Consider the following 18092-nt stretch of genomic DNA (forward strand, 5'->3'; position numbering starts at 1 on the left):
CCCGGGAGAAGGAAATTCCCAGCTGCTTCCAAGGACAGCTTGAAGTCCTCTCTTCTTCTGGAATGGTGCAAGGGGAACTTAACCTGGACGTGATATCTGGGATCTGGCCTGAAATCTCCTCTTCAGCTCAAGAAATAGTTTGCCTGTCTCTCTCTAAACATTTTTGGCTGTCTCTGCTTAAAAGCTTTATATAATTTCACAAAACTACTCACACATCCAGCACTGCAAAACAGATAAACAGAGAGAGGAGCTGAGTGTGTATAACAGGCTGGAGTACAACCAGAAATGCTTAAAGCCTGTGATCAACTTGGTAGCACACAGGGACCACGAGGGATGGTCACGCGGGTTGATTTGAGTTCTGCGCTCTCTTTCTCTTTTCTGCTTTCTTATCCCATTTACATCCTTGATCTCTGAGTTAATCATTCTATGATGACATAGGCTTAATCAAAACTTGAGCTCATCAGTAAATTTTGCTAGCATCTTCACGGAACATGTGGACCAGGCTTTAGTCTTGAAAGTGTCACCATGTCCTGAAATTCCACTATTTCTTAGACTGTGGCTCATCTTTCTTGTCTGTTCTCCCTTTAGTGCCCTGATGATACGTGTTCAGAATCAGACCACATGATGCAGAATGCAAATAAAGAGATTTTGTGGAAGACTACCAAAAGATCGTAATCGTCTGGTCTTATCTCTCATTCCAGACGTATCCTGAAATGACTTGTTCTCTCTTCTCTTTTTATTTTACAATGTAAGCATTTCACAGAGGAGGTGACATCTTTCAGTGCTTTAGAATTTCATCTCCCTATGTCTTCACATTTTTTTCCACTTTCTCATCTGCATGTTACAAACTTAATTGAACTGCACAATGACTTTAAAAATACAAATTCTAACAAAGACTAATGAGGATGTTTCTTGGCAGTTGGTCATTGTTTTGCCTTTGGCCCATAACTTTGCTTGCCGCTCTCCACTGGGTGCTGAATCCATGCTTGTGTTTAAAGATAACTGCTCCGAGCATGATTATATCACAGTTTCTGTGTATGCTTTCCGAAGGGTTTAATGTTGTATAATTTGTTCATTGTAACCACATTTGCAGACAATAGCAGGCTGCAGAATACAGTGCAAGAAAGTGTTAGCAAATCTCGTTGCTGTTCATTCCCTGTCATTATATTTAGGTTACATTGAGCCAGTTTAAGAGAACACAGAAAAGAAACATGGGTTCAAAGCAATGGCTTCAAATGTAGCCAGTTTTGTTAGTCCACAAGCAAAGGTGTCAAGGCCTATATGCAAAGTATGTGATATTTTTCCATCTGAACCTGCTTGTGAGAACTTTTTAGTGTTTAGGTAAGACTTTTTTTTTTTTTTTTAAACCTAATCATCCAAATTGAGTAATTATGCTGATTTGGCTGGACCAGCCTTACATAAAGGCATCGGGGAATAATTGCAGCACCTATCTTTTTTCCCTGTGTGATTTCAGGTAAATTTCTGCAGCGTCATGTGTCGTGCAAGTGTGAACAAGAAGAGTTGGTCTTTTGAGAGCAGCGGAAACTTCCCATTCTTCTTGTCTTCTTATGACCTGTTTTCCATAAGCAATACCACAATACTTTTGTAGCCAAGCAACTGGTCATTATTTACCTATTTCTTCTGTAAGTATAATTATTAGTTGAAGGAGTCACATTCGATTCAAGATTAGTATATAAGTGACTTTGCCTTAGTTTCCTGTCTTACTAAAGATACAGGTGATGTTTGAAGAGTTGAGAATTGATGTTCCTTGAAAGACCTGTTCCTTTGAATTCCTTCTGTAAATGAACACCTTTAATTTCTGAGTACCACATGTCAGCAAAATCCTGAACCCATTCTGAAGGCGTGTTATTGCCACATAATGTGCACGGGTCAGATTCATCTTTTGCAAGACTAGAAAGGATCTGAGCTTGCCTCAAAGTGTACTTCTGGTTCCTAGAAATACTCTTGCTAAAAGATAAGCAAAATGATGTAATCATGGATGTCCACTGGGTATTCTGGATTGAATGAAATCCTCCTAGTGAACCATGGGAATGGTCATAGAAGAAAAACTCCAGATGGGCTGATCATAAAGCAGTACACTTAACGAGGTTTCAAGCTGGGGCATCTGAGAGAAGAACTATGGAGCAAAATGCTAAAAAGAAAGAATGTATTCATCCTAGTGAAAGCTCTTACCTTTGAAATTGTATAAGTGGCCAGGGCTCCTTTCTGAGGAGAAATGCTCTCTTCATTTGGCCAGTGTTAATTAACGAAAGTATTTCCCAACCAGTCCACGCTTGGACTTAAAGGCAAGTTTATGCAGTTAGTTACTGGGTGGGAGGAGAGGCCTACTGGAGAGCTGTGTCCCTGGGAAGGGCACTGTGGAAATCCCTTGTGCCTGTGTGAGGCTTTAGTGTGCCCCTTGTTATTTTTGGTAATATATAAATTTACAGTGTAGAGAATAGAGTCAACCTTGAGTTTGCTCTATGTGCCATCTACAGAGACTTCTTCCTCTGTTGAAGCCATCTTTATGCTCTGCATTTAATATAAACAGCGTGTTTAGAAATGCATTGTCTGGGCAGATCTGACATCATAACCAAATTCTTTAAAATAAAATGTTTAGGGGGAATCATGTGTCAGCTGCCTAGCACTGAAATGTATGGAATGGAATTAAGCAAACCTTTTCTTAATTAAAAAATGAAAATGGATTCTGAACTTTATCTAAGGGTCACTTTGGGATGATTTCTAGACAGAAAAAATCTTGGCTTTCTGGCAGGACAGCTGTGAGGGAGTGTTCTATTCATTAGAACACAATTTGTCCAAGAAAATATGTTCCAAGTCCTAATCAATTTAGATGAAAACTTACTGGACAGGGTTCAAGCAGGCCAGTTATGGAGTCTTATAAAGCCAAACCCACATGTCTCACTGGGCAAGAGGCAAGATAATCTTAGCTTACAATGGAATGTTTAAATTTATACAGCTAAGATACTGACATAGGCACAAGGGTTGGTTCTTTTGTGTGTGTGTGTGTTTTGTTGTTGTTGTTTCTTTTTTTCTTTAAACAGAAACTGTGAAGCATTAGAGGTTTTAAAGTAAGAGGGGGGAATGGCCCTTTAAGATATATTCATTCATGGAGAACGGACTGCAGCCAGATTTTTCCTTGCTTTAGCATCTATAGAAAGGTTTTTGGAAAAGGCCAGCTTCCAAAGCACTAGAAATTTAGGTGTGCCTCCAAATGAAGGTCCTTGGCATCACAGGCTTTTGCAGAGCTTTTAAATTCCCAGCTGTATAAAGATATGTTTTTGTGAACTGCAGTACCAGTGAAATTCAGCAGTTTGGAGAAACAGTTGCACAGTTAGCCCTTGGGAAATAATACCATACACAGCATTGTTCATCGTTAAATGTACGCTCTCTATGATGACATATTGCTACTGAAAACAGAAAACCGCAGAATAACTACCCCCCAACCTTCCTGGTGTTAATGGTGTTAATATTTTAGGGCTTGCTTTTCTGTCATTCATTTAGTTTCTCCATTATTACAGCTAACATTTCAGGTTGCAAGAGGGCACTTAAATAACTTAGAAATTACGCATTTTCAGATTGATGCTAAGAATTCCTACAGAGATGAGACGTAACCTGAGAAATCTTTTAAATTGTGGAATATTTAGTTTCTTGACTTGAAGTGTTTTTTCTAGCTTGCATAGTCTTAGCCAAGGTTAATCTCCTCTGCAAACATGAGTCAAATTCATTTTAGCAGTAACTACCTATGCTTGGTAAACAGCCACAGAGGCAAGTTGATCTCTAAAGTGCCAGTTTACATCTGCCTCTTTGCTCATGGATCCTCTGCTCTCCTGCATCCGTTGCTGGGAAGTGACAGATACACCATTTCTCATCATACTCTTCTGGCACTTGAAGGCCTTCACTGTCTTCAGAAAAATATTTTTCTTTTTAGATGTGACTAGCCCTATCTACACCACAGGCAGTCCCTCCATCCTTAACTTGTTACTCACCAGCCAAGGGCCAAGGCCTGGATCAGGAGCCATCTTTTCTCATCACGACTCCTGTAACTTCAAGAGGCAATGAAACACATCCTCCACAGGTCCTCCTCTCTCCACCAGCACCATCCTTAATATCACCCGTGCACCTGTGGCCACCCTCTTTGTTCAAAAGGGAATTTGTCCACATGACTGGGGCTGGATGTGAAAGAAAAGGAGCATACAGTATTGTTAAGCAATTTGTGGTTAAAGTCACAAACTCTTGAGACTCCTTGACTACTGTAAACACCAGCGGTTCATTGTCTCACAGCCTCTTCCTTCCTTCACGCCCCGCTCTGCCAAGTCAGCCACCTGAGACTCTGTTCATTGCTCTTGTTTTCCCTGGCTCTTCTCACTTGTTTACTTAAAATCTCTTTCCCTCCCCTGCCCTTCATTTGAATTTCTTTCAGGAGGGTCTTATAAGGACACCTACTTTTCGCAAGCAAGTTTTATTCAGAATTTCCTGGGAGTTAATAGGCAGTTTTTTTCTTTTTTTTGCATGTTTTGAAATAAAAACGTGTGCATTTCTTAAATGCCCCTTTCACAAACTCTGCTTTAAAACAAACCCTTTTTCTACAGAAAATAATGGTTTTAAAGCCCCAGTTTATAAGACAAACACCATACTAAGGAGAACGGGTACTTTGGATGCAGCAGGACAGTATGTCACCCAAGGGAAGATAGCCAACATACTGCTGAAGCTGACTGCATATTTTCATTTTCAAAAAGCACTCAAGACTAAAAACACCTGTTAGAGAGTCTAGCTTTTTGGGCTGATTTAGGAGGGCCTAGTGCAGAGTGTCCTATCAAAAAGCACACTTATTTTCACAAGGCAAATCAATCAGTTTTTATGTGGCAGGGCTACAGTTCATTGGGATGAACTCATTAAAACTTTGTACAACAAACCACAAGTGAGAGGTGCAATATTTCATTATTCAAACTCAGAGAATAGACAGGCGTCCTATGGAAAAGTGAGTCATATTCTCTGTAGTACATTCTGTTCATTCTGCTATAATAAACACGAGTGTTTGTTTGCTGAGCCCATTAGCATCCAACTATAAACTTGATTAGGAGGATGAGATCCTCGGCCCGCTGCTGGGTTAGCGTGCGCACTGCCGTTTGGTTGTTCAGTTGTGTAACAGCACCAGTCATGTCAGTCTGCCATTCCAAAAGGAAATAACAACACTTTCCTCATTTCTTTCAAATCCATCCCAAATTTCTATTAAAGACATCAAAGCAATGACTTTAATACTTTCTATGCTTTCCAAATGACTCATCTTTTAAAGAAACTGCTGGGAAATAAGGCACCACCAAGGTTCCTTAATTTCAGGGTTTGAGACTTTTAAGAATTTCATGGAAAAAAGTCAAAAACAAGAAGCCACAAATCCATCTTCTCGTAAAACTATTCTCCATGTTTTATATTTTTGCATCAATTTCTGTGCTACTAGTTTGAGTTGGTTTTACAAGCTACAAAAAATATCAGAAGAAAAAGCAGGTTCTTAGTCTAGCTGTTCTCTTTGTGATCTCAGAAGAGAAGGTAATTGTCACGATTAGAGAAGGTAAATTATCTGATCAAACGTATTTATTATCATTGCTGGAAGATGACGACCAAAGGAATAACTTTTAAATAGGATGATGGTTGGCTGTGTCCAGAACTAGTAGTGAAATATGGGATTGTCTGCTGGAAACAAAGGGACTTCTGGGAAGGAAGTTTCTATGCAGCATAAATAGTATTTTGGAAATCTGACTCTTGCCCAGTTCTAAGAACGGGCAAGGTCTCCAAATTTTGAAATGCTTGCTGCATTTCTAATGACTCTAGATGTGGTGGGGAGGGATTGCTGCTGACTTCAGTGGGAAGAGAGTTGGAGATTAGCCATGGGTTAGAGAGTGGTTATAACTGCAGTCAGTTCTGCTGAACTGTTTCATCTATTTCCATAGACCCGCTTGCTTATTATAATTATTTGTCTAATGCAGCGTTCCTGGAAGCGAGGTCAGTATCCTGCAGTATCTGAAAGGAAGAGCTGACAATGATCAGTATCCACTATCTGACAGGAAGGCATTTTCCAGCTTCTGATGGTATGCTAAGTCTGTGCATTTTACTGACTTTTTTTTCTTCTATTCATTTGTCAGAGGGGCAGTGGCATATGGTTACAGACTCTCTTTAGTGCAAGATTCACCGAAAAGCTGTGAAGTGACAGTATGAGACTGCAGGTAAAATGACAACTTCACTCCTTAAACATACATTGGAGATTCAAAGTAGGAAATAAGGAGTCTTTCCTCTTTTACTTAACATTTTAAAGCATTAGAGTGTTTCAGGTTCTGCAGATCACACAATGGAAAATATCTGGTTGTAATTTTAGGGGGTGTCCCTAATAATTGGCTTTTAAAATAAATTCCTCTTCAAGGTACTCAGTTACCAAAATCTGTTCCTCTTTTTAAGTCCCATGTTGTAGGTATTTTTAGCAGTCAAGGGAAATACTGTATTGTCCCTCCTCAGTGTCTCCTCATGCCATTTTTTTTTTTTTTTTTCCTCCAGAGAAATGTATCAGAGTCATGTCAGAGGCTCTCGTCTGCAACTACATGGATGAGCCAGCCCCAAAAGCCGGTCCAGCTCCAGGTTCCCAGTAAGATTCCTCCAATCGCATAGCAAAGCAGCGGACAAAAGCTCTCCTCACCCACTGCAGTGCTTCAGCTTACCTCTGTGAGTCATGCATCGTGGGCAGGCATCTCCTAATTATAAATGGGATATTCAATAAGCCTGAGGTTTTTAATATTTGGATGTTCACAATTATTCATGAGAAATAAAATGCACTGACTACCATTATTAGCTACGTACTAGGAAGAAAATATAGTGCTTGAAAACCTTGAACAGAGCCAGGGTATCTTAGTAGGTTCTCTGGCATGAGTGAATGGTTAGTGTCACATTTTTCTAGGTAAAATGCAGGAAGTTTATCTAGTAACAGAGCCTGTTGAATCCAGACCAACCTCAAGTCTCATAATAATCCCTACATGCAAATGCTTGTGTTGTAGATGGAAATACCACATTTAAAAAATGGAGAATGACTTGATTTCTTCTATTTATCGCTTACCTTTCCCCAACAGCAAATGTCTTCTTCCCATTATGGAAATTGTGACCCTGCGGCCACCTGGTTAAAGTGATTTTCTAATATTTTTTAAAATCTGCTTTCCCTGGAGAGAAGGATGCCATATGTGTGTAGGTGCTTTGAAACAGGGGTATTGGTAGCTGCATGTCCTGGTCTTTGCCACGGTTGCCCCCACTGAGGCATGAGCGTGTGAGCCTGTTTGGTATGTGCTGCTGCAGAAAATGCATATGCAAGCACAATATGGTATCTGTGGGTGCAGGAGCATCTCTTCAGGGATTCTGTTGTCTGATTTGCTGATGCTAGCAGTCCTGTGAAGAAACTTTTAGTTGTTTCCCACCTCAGTTTGTTTATCTTCAAAACAGGAATAAGGAACTTCCCAGAGAATTCAGAGCTAAATTTTTAATTACTCATAGCTCTTGTGTACCATTGAACAGAGCATGAACTGGAAATCTTTGAAGCTGCATACCAACATTTCTGTGATTTAAACACCAGGGGAGCCCCTCTTCTGAAAACACTGCTGTATTCTCCTGGCTATGTGTTTTGTGACAAGCCTGCTGAGTTCAGCCTTTGGCACACAGAGTTGCAGCACCTAGACCCCATGATCCTTTTCCATGTGAAGGCCCAGGTTTTGCTTTGGGGGACTATAGGAGCAGGGGAAGCATCTATTGTGTGCACTACGTTTTGAGGTGCAGGAAGCAGCGTTTAGCAGACCTGTACTCTGCATTGTGTAGGTGCAGCCTCTACATGCACGGTGGTGGCCCTCTACCAGCATCAGCATTGCCCTGACCCAACCCCCAGCTGCGCTGTGTCCGGTCTGGGGCTGTAGGCATGCACAGCACCTCCCAGACAGGCTGGAAGGTCGGTCAGGTCACCCCCTGCCTCTTGGTAACAGGCCCTGATGCTTTACCGTCAGCTCCTAGGAGGCTGCAACATTTGAGCTTATGCTGGCTGCCCCAGCACACGGAGGTCAAACAAATTGAATTACTCTTCAAATTAGCTGGATACAGCTTTGATCACTGTCCATTTGAGACCTTGTGTATTCTAACTGGAAAAATGCATGCCATGTTCCAGCCACCTCCTCCAGCCAGGGGAGCAGTGATGCCACTGGCAAATGCATACACTTGCTGAGCATTACTTAGCTGGAAAGTTATAACTGAAGTGTGTCCTCTATCTAGAATGATCTCAGCTTTTCTGGGCCTATCTCTTGCAGATGTTAATTCCTAACTATTATCTTTACAAGTTCCAACAGAATAGTAAGCTGCAGTGAAGAGGGGATATGTTCAATTTAAGCAATGAGATTACCATGTTCTGAATGAAGCCACTTTTATTAATAATTACCTCTCCGCCGTGACTTTAAATTCAAACAGCTGGACAGCCTCTGGTCTTTATTAATTTTCTTGGATCCATTGGCATGAAGCCCTCAATTCCTGTGATGTAATGGTATAAAAAGTTGGCTCCTGTCTGAGCTTCCACCCACAAGTTCTATATTTGGAGCATGGCAAATTTCTGCAGATTCCAGAGACAGGCTATGCTCAAGACGTGCTGATGCCTTCAGTCCCATCCCATTGCACCAAACAAGATTGTGTGCTTTTTATAACTGGGATCATAAATATGACTCAGATGCACATGTTGTCTATGTAAGCACTTGGGGCTGGCTATCACTTTATGGCACTGGGAAGAAGCCAAGCCAAATAAAAATTGTTTTGAGTAAATATTACATTTCTAGAGCATGAATAACTTTTCTCTGCAGCCAACGTGTCACTAATGGGAATAAGGAAGAAGACGGGGTGGGGGGAAAGCAGTAACTAAATCATCTCACTAAACACAGACAGTCTGCAGCAAGACCTGTTGTTTCGACTTGTCTGGGGTGTAATATCCCAGATAATTCGTAGCAGGTCTCAGCAAGGCCACAAGTGATGGAAATAAAAATAGCTATATAGTTCAGCGCCATCCTGCTGCACAGCTCTCTCTTGGGTGGGATCTCTACCAGTGGTATGTAAAACAGGCAACTGAAGAACCAAGTGTCCTTCTCTCCCCAGCTCTCAAATCAAGCATGTGGATTGCTCCACAGAGATCAGCATTGCTACTCACATGGTCAGCACTAAGCATGTGCATATGTCTGTTCAGGATCTGGGCCAAAAGGAAGGATGAGTTTTTCATCTTGCGACTTCAAGACCCCAGGGGATGTCTGCATTGCAGAGCACAGAGAAACAGAAAGCGAGTTGTCATGCAGCTTTGCGCTGCTGCACCAGAAGGTGAAGCAGCTCATCGGCAGCTCTCTGGGGCACCTATGTGCCATCCTGCCACTAGCACGCACCGTTGCAGGGCTAGCTCTGCTCCAGCTCTTCCAACAACTTGTTATGTCTCGGTTTCTTTTCCCTCCCTGCTCTCCCCCCTCCCCCCCCCCCACCCAAAAAAAAAAAAAAACCTGCCCTTGAGCAGTGCTTAGTGAACAGGTTATGAAGTGCTTCATATACCTGAAAAGGGATAAGAGCAATGCTTTGTTTTCTAAAAACATACATAGATGAGAAAAAAATTACACTGATGCATGGAAAAGGGTAAGAAATTAACAAGAAACATTGCCTCATAACAGGAATCTTCAAGTCTCCCAAAAAACAATAGCCAGATAGAAGTACTGTGTGAGAGTCTAGCTTTGAAATTCATTAGTGGTTTTCCTATTTTCCTAATGACTATGTAATCCTGAGCATTCATGCAGGTTGCACCTGTGAGTCTTTGCATTATCAGATGAGTGCTTTCCTGAACTTTGCTGTCTTTTCCTCTTTGTTGTAGACTGCTTTGGCATAGGAGGAAGAAAACCTGACTTTAGAAAAGGAATTCAGACAGGAAGCAGCAACGTTCCAGGAAGATTTCCGAGTCAAACAGGAAAGCAACTGGATTCTCAAAGTGCATATTTCAGAGATTCCCCAAAACATTTGGCTACAGAGTTGGAGCAGGTGAGTGGAGAGGCATCAAGGGCACGCGATGTTCTCTGTCCCAGCCGTCCCTATCAGAAGCATTTGAGGAGCTTTTCTATGTTGTGGGCTGGACAACAGCTTGCAGATAAAACATTTCAAGGGCTGTGAGCCCTGCAATAATGACAGCCTTGACGTCAACAGACCTGCACCTGCAGGGAGTAGGGCTGAGAAATCAGTGCCTGTTTGCCCAGCTAAGGCAGCTTTGACTGTGTTTCCAGTATCTGGGAGATAAGTCTTTTTTCCATGTCTTACAAAGCTGCCAGTGGTTATTTTCTGCCAAGAGAACAGCCCAAGCAATGTATGAGGGACTAACTCCCTCCCCTTTGTAATGCATTTTATAATTCAGAGGAACTTTTGTAATACAAGAAAGTGTTTTTACATAGAAGAGCTTCTAAATTGTTAGAACAGTCGGAAAATCCTAAATTGCCTGTAGCAGACAAGAAAAAACAATGAAAATAACATTGTGTATTGGAGAATTTACAAAAGTGAGAGCTGAAGATCAGTTTCCAAGACTGAAAACATATTCAGGGACTCCTGTTGCACTTCATGTTTAACACAAATACTGTAGCATTCAACAAGTGAATTGCACCCACCTGCAAAACTTATTGCTCTGTTTTGCAGAGCTTAAGCTCTGAAAACTGTCTGGAGAGACAGTGTCAAGGTCAGTCCTGTTTAGGTTTACCAGGATGTTCCTGGTCTCCAAGTGCAAAAGGGAGGTGAAAACTTACCTGGGATTGAGTCAGCAGCCTGAATTAGAGATGATGAAAGAGGGTTTGGCTGGAGTGCGGCATAACTTTATGACTATTGCCATGAGTTTTCATGACACTTTGGGGCTAGCTACGTGGCGATTTAGCTCTTGTTAATTAGAAATCTAAGGGCTGCTTCAATTTGTAGTTGTTACGCAAGATCACAAGAGGTTTTCAGGCCACCAGGGATTAGGTGTTAAAGGTGGAGGAGCTGAAGGGTTCTTTGCGAGTGGCTGGCAGATGGTTGTGCCAGAAGGCTCTGGTCGTGCAGGGGTTGCCCTGGTCGGAATGACCCTTCCTGAGGCCTCAAACAGCAAACTCTGATCTGCACATTGCGGACACAGTTTCAGCTTACCGTGGTATTGCTTAAAGAGTTCTCTTTTTAGGAATAGCTGAGTATTTTGCAGACACTTATTAGTCTCTGTGCTTTTTTTTGTGGACAAATATCGGTCACGTTCCCTCAGTGGGAAACTGAGGCATAAAGAGGTTAAGGGACCTGACGAAGGTGATAGCAAGTCAGATTGCTTGGAATTTTGTAGCTCTGAAATATCATCTTTCTAAAACAGGAAACCCTCCCAGGAGTAGTAGGTTTTCATTAAAACAACAGTTCAAACCTGTCGATCTTGATATATCAGGAAAACAAGGAATGTAGAAAATGTGAGAGTTAGCTTAGTCTCTCTTAAACTAAACCACCAGGTTCACGTTCCTACAGAGAAACAAATACCCTGCAGGCATCATGGTGTCTTTGATTTATTTTTGGAAGTTGAACCTCCTCCCCTTTTGGTGTCTGAACTAAGAAAAAAAAAAAGAATTTGGGGGCCAACAAAAGGTTTCTGGAAAAAAAAAAACAACCCTTCAGTCCCACTTCTCAAGTTTATGACATGAGCAGTTAAGCTAATGTAATCCAACTTAGCCTCCCCTACATTTCAAAATTGGATTAAAGTTCATAAGTTGTTGAGGGAAAATGTTACCCAACAGAGTAACTATATGACTCTCAAAGTAAAGTTGGGCCTTTGCAGCTGTGGGTGCAAGACCTTGGTTTCAGTCACCTGAATAAATCAAGATAACTAATGTGCCCAGTGTGCGCGAGGGGGTGAGATGCATTGCTGCTCCTCAGCCCTTGCAGTTAGGTGGAAGCCCACCAAGCTGTGATGACTCTGTGAGTTGACAGTCTTGTCATTCATAATCTCCCTGGTTTTTGCTCTCCTTGCTTTTTTTTCGGTGAAGTAAGTCATATGAACCATAAGAAAGGGTTTTGGTTTGGTGTTAATGTGTGCTTTCCTTGCAAAAAAAGGCTGAGTTTTTCTTTGTGCACTAGCAGTGTTTTGCTGCACGTACACAAGTGACGCACCTCAAAGCATGCTACCAGCTCAGCTGTAAAACACTCACGTAGTACCGCATCTGTGTGAATCTGCCTTTCAAAACAGGATCCGCAGATGTGATTAATTACAAGTCTGCAGAAGAGACGCTTTGCTCTTGTGAGCTGTTTTCAGCGTGCCTGTGTGGAGGGCCGTGCAATGGTGTCCGGCTGCCATCTGGCGTCCAGCGCCCAGTGGGGGCCATGGCAGGGAGCGCCCCACAGAGCATCCCCCAGGCCACCCCAGCCTGACGACAGGGCTGCTCAAGTGGCAACCTCTGGTTGACATCCAAGCTGTGAGCAAATCCTGACCAGACTCACCAGGGCCCCCCGCCACGGTATCTCCTACATTCCTGCGGCAGATCTGGTATTTCTTATTGTTCTCCCCGTCTCTGGGGGAGCAGCTGCAGCTGCCTGGCCGGCCTGCCAGGGCAGGAGCTGGCGGAGTCTTGTGCTGCGGGTCCCAGAACTAGCCGGGGGCTTTGGAAAAACTGTGTCAGTCTTCTCGCCCTGCTTCAGCACGTAGGGAGCCAGGGCTAGTCAGGAGGGCTGAGGTTAAAAGGAGAAAAGAATGGAGAGCTGGAAGAGCAGTGAGTGGCTGTGCCACACCATTAGCCCAGAGATGGTGCACGCTCAGTGTGTGCTGCCCTGGGCCCAGGAGCTCTCTGTTAAAATTGCACCAATACACAGCAAGAGCACATCTGGTTTGCTGGGTGGTGAATGCCTGCGAACTGGTACGCTGTTGGTGGACTGCAGTAGGGACAAGCAGGGACATCGGTAGGAGTGACTGGTTAGAGCTAGGTGAAGAGGGGAAACAGAGCCAGAACTGTTGTCAAAGCCATGAAGGACTGGTGTGGTCTCTGCATAGAGCAGAAATGCCAAGGGAGCGGTCTGGCCTGGTGAGGACGTGTGGCACCCAGCATGGTTTTCTTTTTCCCTTTTTCTTTAGTGAGCTGTTCTGCCAGGCTGGTTCCTGTGCTGTGCCCCATGCCAGTGCCCAGCCCTGGGCTGTTTATCCCCTGGAAATACAATTTCAAGGAATATGTGTTCTGGATCTTTTCCTGCTGGCAGGAAAGATTTCCCACCCGGAGGAAGCCTCATAGCAGTTGGTGGTTTGGCTCTTACCATATGTAAAGGTGACAGTGAAGAGAGCATGTGGGAGCACGAGCAGGCAAGTTTCTTTTGCAAGCATGACTGTGTACAGCTACATTGCAAGACCAGCAACCAGTCATTTACGTGATTTATGCCTCACTGCCTCCACTTTCCCACACGGTACAAGAACAGGGACAGAGGAAGTGTGGAGAGCCCTTTGCTTAGTCGTGCTGGGGTTAAGCCAATGGGAGGCCTGTGTGGACTAGCATGAGGGGATAGTGGCTCCCAGCAGGGTCCCAGTGGGGTGCCTGGGGACTCTGGGTAGGATTGTGCCACCAGCAGACACATGGGGAGTGGAGCTCCAGGGCCATGGCGGCTTGGAGTGATCGTCATCTCTGGCCATACATCTCATCTGCCCAGGCTGCTCCATGGGCCAGCAGCAACCCACTGGGCATTTGCAGCCCCTGTGAGCAGGCAAAGTCCATGCTAATACAAAGCAGAAAATGCAGAAGATGCCACCTGCATGCCTGCAAAGATCAGTCCCACACCAAGTGTGCAGACCCTGCAGTCCCACTCAGCTTTTCGGGGGAAACCTGTGTTACAGCAGGCTGTGAGTCCCTAGCATCACTTCCCACCTTTCTGTGGCTTCTTTCTGGGAAAAAGCAGCTCAGGGCCAACATATTCTTTCTGGCAGGGGCAGCAGTCAGGGGAAACTCGGCTGTGAAATGGGGCATGCTCCTCCCTCGCAGGCATACATGGCAGTTGACTTCATGGCTGGGAAAAAGCAGAACACCCCAATGTGTCCCTGGCAAAGGAGGCAGTTGGGAAAATGCAACCTCAGGTTCCTCCAAATTGAAGATTTCAGTCCAGGCTATGCCATAAGATGAAATCTCTAAAGGTTTCTAAGCAGAGTCTGTCCTTAAACATGTTTTTAAACGCTTTTTCCTTTTTTACACAGGGCTGAGGAACCAGTGCCTCAGATGACCTGGACTCCCCAGCACTTGTGCAATGTGTCAGAGATGAGCATCATGAGCCTCTCTGGAGCAGAAAGAGAAACCCCTGTACTCTGGTAGGCATTGAAACAGCTTATAAATGACAACACTGGGGAAGCCTGGGCTTTTGAAACTGTCTCACAGCAACGTGCAAGTTTTAAATTCCCATCTGAGATATTCATGTGTTCTAATTAGATTTGTTGGTCAGGTTAAGTGAAAGGACACAGGTTCCTTGTTCAAGGATACAGATAAGAGCAACCAACACAAGCCTGTGCAAATTGCACTCATACACACTCAAAAACACCCTCCTAGGTTCCCCACGTCAGCATCTGTACAGCATGAGCAAATCACTTGCATGCTTAGAAAACGGGCAATAGGAGTAACAGCAGACAGGCACTTGCGTGAAGATACGAGGCCCAGTTACATGTGGTGTAACTGTGGCAAGCAGCTCTATTAATTGTATAACAGTGTATAAAGCTGGTGATAGAGCAAGTTCCTTTGATAGGCAGAAGAGCTATGTGAGCAGTGAGCACACTGATGAAAGTAGAAAGGATGGGTTATTTTGCATGCTTGTTTGATTTTTTTAATGAATTGAAAATAATGGCCAGAGGGAAAATGGGAGTGCAGTTGTTCTGTTTTTTTGTTTGTTTGCTTTGTTTTCTTTTTATCAACATATCAACCAAAAAGGTTGGACATTGTGCTTAGGGACATGGTTTAGTGGGTGATATTGGTGGTAGGGGGATGGTTGAACTAGATGATCTTGGAGATCTTATCCAACCTTAATGATTCTATGATTCTGCCCAGCCAGTCACCGGCTTTCTGTCTGACTAGCTGCTCATGTCCTGTTACATTACCTCTGCCCATTAGGCTAAATATGAGAAATCAGGGGCAAGAGGGGCTCTCATCAAGGGGCCTTTCTAGGATTGTGCTTGTAGGTGTCATTAACTTTCCCTTCTAAGGCTTTTCAGGATGTGTTTTTTTCGTGATCTTTTGTATCGTATTGTTCCAACTTTAATATCTTTTGGAGGTGAGAAGCAGCCACCACGTTCCAAATCTTTTCATTTTAAGTGCTAAAACAACCACTGGCCTTGCCATTATTTCAAAGGTTGCCCAGTTTTGACATAGATAATGCTATTCTGTACTTTTGCTTCCTTGGCATTTCCAACTGGTTAACATGCACAGTGAGACTCAGAGTGTAAAAGTTACTACCTCTAAATTCATATAGTGTTACAAACTTTCTCTTTTTGTTTTATTCTGGGACTCGTGAAGTACTTTGTGGTCACATTAGCAGTAACAGGAGTCCCTAAGACAAGGCGTCTGCATGGCTGCTGATCCTGCCAGGTGGGGAGCCCCCAAAATGTGTTTTAAAAGTGCATTTTTATCCTGCATGTCAATGAGCAGTGTTCAGTAGGATGAGAGCCAACAGGGTGAGGGTAAAGGATAAATGAGGTATGTACACAAGGTATCTGGGAAAACCTTATTTACAGGCAAGTAACCTTCCTTACATGTTTCTCCTTGACCCTGGCCTTACTCTCTAGCAGAGCCATATGGCAGCTTCAGCTTTGCACTGTAGCTGAGAGCTCACTGAATGATGTATCTGCATGCCTCATCCTTCCTCAGTACAGTGGTGGGTTTGTTTGTTGTTGTTTTGTTTTAATATTTGTGATTTAGCTTTAAGGCTCTGAACATATTTATCCTCAGCTAATGGTAACACTCATGTTGTAAAATCTTTTTTTTCCTAGGACAACTCTGGGATCATGTACACTGAGCTGAGATGGCAGAAGAACTAAAGAAGCTCATGAAGTTGAGGATGGCAGAGCACAACGGTGGTGGCAGCAAGGTAATCATAATACAGCAGCACTGGGTCACTTAACAGTTCTTCGGCCATTGTACATCATTGCTCTTGTAAATGTCTGTTGGAGTTGCTGAAAGGGAACGAAGCAGAAGCGTGGTTTTTCACTGTCTCAGGATGGTCACAGTGTAAAACTGCTGTTAATAATGCTAGCTGGGGAAGCTGAGATGCTTAAGGGCTGAACTACCACCAGATGGCAGCTGAAGTCCAAATATGAGACCGGCCCCAGAGCCCCCGCGGTTTGCTAACGGCCGCCTGCCACCACTGCCAGGCCCAGCAGGCAGCCTGGTTTGAAGTCCCAGCAGGGTACAGCCAGATAAGGCGCTCTGGGGCTTCCCACCTTGAGTTGAAAACATTAATTAAAAAAAAAAAGGCAGCCACAGTTATTAACTAATTGGCATGGTGCAGCCAGTGTTGGAAAGTCCCTGGCTGAAGGGGGGGGGGGACCGGGACTAAAATCTTTCTAGTGTTGCAGGAGTCTTTTTCATTGCATTAGTGACAAATTTATGGCACTTTTTAATCCCTCTCTTTTGTTCCCTTTACCTAGCAAGTACGAAATTACTGCTCTGTGCTACATGACAAAGAAGACCTCAGGGATATCTCTTTTCCTAGGGTACCCACTGGTGTATTAGCCACACACACTTTATTTTTTTTCTCAAATATTATTTACCTAAAATGCTTTATTTAATCAAGATAAAATTCGGCGCAATTATTTTCAGCTCACTTGTACAGAGATAGATGGTGTGGCTAATCTTCCAGAAGGAACTGCAAGACTGAACATTAGTTTGTTTTTTTTTTGTTTTGTTTTAAATCTCCCCACTCACATCCTTAGAACTCCCCAGGATACAGATAGTGTCCTAACACAATGTTGCTTCACCATATAGGCTGCGCATGCAGGAAAGGTAAACTGAAGTAATAACAGTTGCTGGACTCTGTTACAGTTTGGGAATGAGTAAAGGTAGACGTCTCATGCACCAGCACCATAAATGGTCACAGAGCAAAAATCCTGTCATGGCTTGGGAGAAAAGAAGAATGATACTGTGCTATTGTTTTGCAGGCTGTTCTTCCGTCAGCAGAAGGTTAAACCAGAACTGGGCAGACAGGATTAAGCCTTCCAGCACTTCGTACTGAGGCATCAAGAACAGAACAAGCAGCATCCTACTGGTTTCTGCACAGGTAAATCTGCTGTGTATGAGCGACACTAGATTTTTTGCAAGGCATGTTTCAGGGATGACACAGAGACTTACTTAGCATCACATTTCATTGAGGATAGCCTCTCCATGATCAGACATTTCTCTCTTGGAGTAAGAATGCTGTAACCTCAGGGCTCACCAGAAATGATCATGCACCAATAGGCTGTGGGTTTTTTTTTTTTTCCCATGCTGCGCTGTTTCATGAGATGTGGTGACTGACTCACAGCGCTGCTCTCTCTTTGAGCAGTATGTTTGGGGTGTAGCTTTAATGGACTTACTCTAAAGTGGAATTTTTAGCTCTAAATGCAATTGGTCAGCTTTTAAGTCCTCCCCCCCCCCCTTTACTGTGCAACACTTCACACAAAGCATTTCCTTAATTTGTCAGAGCAAGTGGGGATAACAAAATTAACAGGAGATTTGGCTCATTTCCTCACCTAATAGCAACTAAGAAAAAAATGAAATATGTGGCTGACATTTTAATTAAGGGCCTGTTTTGCCTGCAGAGGCACATGTCTATATGTGCCATCATACCCTAACTGCAGCCATTTTCGTTAACTCACTAATAAGAGGAAGTATAAATTAATTTCCCATCCGCCACACTTTGCGTTTCAGAAATTACCTAAATTGCACCCTCAAAATACTGTTACTGAGTGCTGCTGTCTAAAATATGTTCATATTTAATGTGTCTTAAGAGTATAATGATTCTAACATAAGATATACTGTCTCTATGACTACTGCTGTTATGGCTTTAAA

General features: G+C 43.2%; 1 long non-coding RNA gene across 2 annotated transcripts; it reads left to right on the plus strand.

Annotated features, from left to right (window-relative positions):
* The first annotated feature begins 1514 nt into the window (after nt 1–1514).
* Nucleotides 1515–18070, plus strand: LOC118249785 (uncharacterized). Of its 2 annotated transcripts, XR_004779205.1 has the most exons (8): nt 1515–1643; nt 6159–6239; nt 6565–6729; nt 9923–10086; nt 14261–14371; nt 15564–15635; nt 16037–16134; nt 17204–18070. It is a non-coding gene; the product is annotated as an uncharacterized LOC118249785 (long non-coding RNA). The 2 variants fall into 2 exon arrangements; XR_004779204.1 differs by lacking the exon at nt 15564–15635.
* The last annotated feature ends 22 nt before the right edge of the window (nt 18071–18092 follow it).

The sequence above is a fragment of the Cygnus atratus genome, chromosome 5, assembly GCF_013377495.2.
Source record: "Cygnus atratus isolate AKBS03 ecotype Queensland, Australia chromosome 5, CAtr_DNAZoo_HiC_assembly, whole genome shotgun sequence".
Classification (NCBI taxonomy): domain Eukaryota; kingdom Metazoa; phylum Chordata; class Aves; order Anseriformes; family Anatidae; genus Cygnus; species Cygnus atratus.